Source organism: Mizuhopecten yessoensis, unplaced genomic scaffold, assembly GCF_002113885.1.
Source record: "Mizuhopecten yessoensis strain PY_sf001 unplaced genomic scaffold, ASM211388v2 scaffold10767, whole genome shotgun sequence".
In the NCBI taxonomy this organism is placed as follows: Eukaryota; Metazoa; Mollusca; class Bivalvia; order Pectinida; family Pectinidae; genus Mizuhopecten; species Mizuhopecten yessoensis.
Genome location: NW_018408711.1, coordinates 47,686 through 52,497, shown reverse-complemented (window position 1 = coordinate 52,497; position 4,812 = coordinate 47,686). Strand labels below are relative to the sequence as shown.

At 37.4% G+C, this 4,812-nt stretch overlaps 1 pseudogene; it reads right to left on the bottom strand.

Moving 5' to 3' along the window:
* Window positions 1-3,279, bottom strand: part of LOC110462268 — a 10,169-nt pseudogene extending 6,890 nt beyond the window's left edge.
* Window positions 3,280-4,812: the final 1,533 nt, after the last annotated feature.

Sequence of the window (4,812 nt, the reverse complement as noted above, 5' to 3'; positions counted from 1 at the left end):
CACAGGTGTCCAAAACAGGCATCAGTTTCTTAAAAACTGGTCTTGAGTCATGATATTTCATGATGATTATATTTTATTCAGTATTCCTTTGGATTGCTTTGTTTAAAAAAAAATAAAAAAATGTTCCATCAAATATATGTACATGTATGTAGATATATGTAATGACAGCATACTTGTTGATAACTTTGTTGTAGTGATTGTTTTGTTAACTTTTATGCATATTGATATTTTGTTATGAAATTACATCATTGACTGATGTAAATATGTATGTTGTTATTTATCTTCATCTTTGTATGTTTGCCTCACAACAGAAACGTATACGTCTCTGCTCACAAGTTACATTTTTTATTCCCAGCCTCTACTCAACGAAGTTTGCAGAGGACGAATAAATGGATTCGTTCTCGCCCTCCATTCCCATTAAGAAAAAGCGTTGGGTCCATTTCTGGGTACATCTAGGTAATACATGCATAATGATGGCATCAATGACACAGCTATAGGGACACTGATTAATGTGTGTAGATGCTGAATTTGACTTACATTTTAGACTCCAGTGACTTCCTTCTACATTGTACATCAGTGCACATTAAGAAAAGTTGTGTAAGTCCATGGTAGCACTTGATTTGCAGCCGGTTTTCGCCGGCGGCGAATGCGGCTGATCGGCACGGACACTTGTTTGGGAGCCGTGTTGCGCGCGCATTGTCCCGGCGGAGCCGTTTTCCTCCGGATCAAGCCGGGTTGAAATGAGCGGCTTACCAGACAACAAGATGGCGGACAATGTGTGAGTGCATAACTGACATGTTTGTTTTTCAACATTTAGTCGCAAAATAGGATGAAAAATATAACAGTATATACCACAGGGGTTCGGATCGTTAAATATACAGAATACATTACTATAGGCCTAGAAAACTAATTTCAGGCGTGTGTATTCTACAGCTGTTCTAGACATCTGTAATAAGCCCATGTGCACGAAATAAATGATGAAAAATGATGAAGACTGAAAATGAGGTGGGGGAACAGATTGTTAAATATTAATTGTATTTAACAGGTACAGTACACTCTGCAGATTGAGCTATATTTACTGTAAAGACCTATGATAGCTCTATTCACCTATACTTCATAGCTGTATTGAGCTATATTTTCTCAGATTTCAATTTTCATTAAATTAAAGCAAAGTCTCATAAAACAATAAGGTTTATTTTAATTTTGACTACAAAAAGCATGAAGTTAGATGTTTATTTTCATTGTTCATCAATGTACAATTTCCGATTTTTTTACATCCTTCTTTTTTTAAAAGAATAGTTATATTTAATGTCTTTTATTATCAACCTAATGATACTACCCTATCTTCTTTTAATAGCGACTTTGTTTCGTTTTCCTTAAAAATGAAAATCATATGAAAATAGCTCAGAATACCTTTTTCAGATAGGTCAATAGAGCTATAATAGGTCTTTACAGCTATATAGCTAAATTGGCAGAGTGTACTGGACCTGTTTAAAACATAGGAACATATATTTTGTTTTCAGAAAATACAAAGTGCAGGTAGAGTTACCAAACTCCAGTGCTGTTGAAGTCTTGGTAGACAAAGCCACGTTGGAAAGTTTGAAGAAGCGTGGTTAGTAATTTAATATGCATTTTTATTATTCAACAGTGAGTGTATTCTCAAATATGATGTATGAGCTTCCGCAACTTCATTATATTTGAGAATCAATTCACACGCCCCTGTGAGGAAGGCTTTGGGTTCTGTCCCCTGGCCGAGACATACCAAAGTCTTTAACAATGGTAGTTTCTACTCCTGCTTAACGCTCAGCAAATTAGGAGTGGGACGACTGGTTCGCCCGTTGTCAGTATAATGTGACCGGGTGAGGCGTCCTGCTGGGTGTCTTCGGCAGTATGTTTCAGTGAGGTAGCACTATAAAGTCGGCATCAGTTCCGCGCTATCACAAGGAGATAAACACGAACATATCGCAGCCTCCCAAAATACACACGCATACACTACACGCATGGATCTTGCACACAGGGGAGGCCGTCCTTAAATGACCTTAGCTGTTAATAGGACGTTGTAGCGAATTTCTTGTGGAGACAGATGGCCTGTATCTCTATATGGCGTAAGAACCCATTCTTTCAGTGGATAGGCAGCATCGCCAATTACATGATAATGAGCATTTCCACACTTCTGAAATCCAAAGTTGTACAAAGCTGAATTACTGAAAACTTAAGCATCATGTACTCTTCCAGGCCAGCCGACACAAATGTCAGTAAACGCCAGATCATAGCGACACACAGCTTGCAAGAACAGGAACAAAATTTCTTTCTGTTGAAATAGGACTGGGGGTTTTCCTTGGGAGCTTCTATTGATATATGCGAGCCATCAATAGCGCCGACAATTCCAGGGAACTCTCTTGTTCCAGCATCATTAAATTCTCTTGAAAAGGTTGCTAGTTCACCAAGAGATGGCCATTTTATCAGTCGCGGCAGTAAGTTGTTGATGGCTGAAATAACTTGTCTTTTGGACTTGAGAAGGCTGTACTCTGTCACCCCAAATTTATCACTAAGTGCATGAAGAGTCTCTTGAGATGCTAAATATCGAAGAGTCATAAGCACTTTTTTCTCGAGTGTAATAACATCTCTTCCTCCCGGAATGGTCCTTTCGGCTAGTTCTGGGCAGCCAGACAACATCCGACACAATTGCTGAACGGTTGATTGACTTACTTTAAAGAACCTTTTAAAATTATCTGGCAAGTACTGAGGAATGGTCTTCTCAAAATAGTCCACACATTTGGCCCTGTCATCTCTTAATCTGTCGAGGAAATAAATTAAAAAAATAAATAAAACGATACCTAATACTATCCATTTCAGTGCCATTCGCATGAACTACTTAGTAGGGAACATTTTTTTTGTGATTTCTTTTTCAATGATCCTTTTATGTAAAATGAAAGAAAAAAATAATGAAAATATGCATGGTATTTATTGAGTGACCTCGTCTAATAAATATATTGACAGATGAGGCAATAAAATGCCTTTGTTCCCAATACTGTAGTGTTCATATAGAGGCCTTCTGTTAAAGTTAGGAACTTAGGTGCAATATGTCCTACGCGAAATGTCACATTTGTTAGCATATAAGCTTATATATAATAGATGCATGTGAGTATACTTCAATAACAGCCTGCAATTTACCTACATTGATTGAATCACCATAATATCGGTGTAATCGTCTTCGTAATCATCGTCAATCAGTTCCTGAATTATAACACCGCAAATCACAGCTCTAACGGCAGCCATTTTCCGGCGCAGAAATGCACTTGTTTCGTCTCCTAGCCGGTCACATGCCCGGCGTCCACCGGCTCTGCTGAAATTTGTTCAAAACAAGTGCTCCCATTATCTCAGTAACAAAAACTATTGTATGGTTAATACTTAAATTAATGATGCAGGTAGGGTTGCTCTACTGAATGCATACATGCATGATGAGGATGCTTAAGCTGACCTTTCATTAAACACTTCAGTACCTTTCTTTTATTTTAAATATAAATGTAACAGGAAAGAGAATAGTGTGCTTCCACCGGGGATCGAACCCTTGATCTCCAGGTTCCTAGTTGGACGCTCTACCACTGAGCTAAAGGGAAATTCCCTCTAGCTCTAAGCTAGGAGGCGATCTTAATCCTAATGTACAATTGAACCCTGCCACACTACTCCAACCTTTTAAAATGTGTTCGCCCTCGGACACCACAACCCATGTTCTAACTCCCTGTCACTACAGGAAGGGCCACAGACACAATTTGTAACAAGAAAGAGAATAGTGTGCTTCCACCGGGTGTTGAACCCTCAATCTCCAGGTTCCTAGTCGGACGCTCTACCACTGAGCTAAAGGAAAATTCGCTCTAGCTCAAAGCTAGAAGGCGACCTTAATCCTATGTACAATTGAACCCTGCCACATAAATAAACTTTAACCTTAAAAGGGAATTGCATATCTTGGTAATTGTAAACGCTGCATAGATATTAACTTTAAAAAAATGTTCAGTGTTGCAAACTAAATATATTTGTCATTATATTAGAGCAATTAAAGGTTATTTATTTGATTTGAATTATTCTGTTAGAAATATATAACCATTCACAATTGTATAATTTACCACAGAATTAAGTCTGTGAATTTACTAAATTTTGACATGGACATCTGCTATGGACTTGTCTATGAAGCAGTGGATATTGATGACAGCACGTTTTTGTTGGGTTTGAAAGTTTGTATGATTTTGTTTCAATTTAACATTCTTATCAAAAACTCCTGTTTCATTGGTATGGACAAAAACAGATAATGGTTTACTCTGATTGACTCTAAAAATAACTTGTTAGGTGGAGGAAGTTGGTTCATATTCTTCTATCTTTGACCTATGGTAATCTTGCCTTAAAAGCCACTTGAAACTCTTCTCCAAACTTCAGCTAAAATGTATATAAGAATATGACATGCACAGTACAGGTGATAAAGAATTAATTGTAATTGGGGATGGTGGGGTGAGATTGTCATAGGGGGTAAGAAATTGTTAATTAAGTTACTGCAACAATTAACCTACATACTTTTGCTTATTTTTTCAGTTTTTTTTTAAATGTGTGTATTGGAGTGGGGAAGAAAAGCTCTACGCTCTGTCAATATTAGACTCGCATTTAGTTTATGTGATTATTTTCTGGACTTGAGCAAGTCTAATTGTTCTTCTTGTGCAGGCCCTTAAAATGTTTCTCGCACTGTCCGAGTCTACATCAATATTGACGGCGTCATTAATATGTTCTTGAACATATATTTAATTTATGCAGTAATACATATAA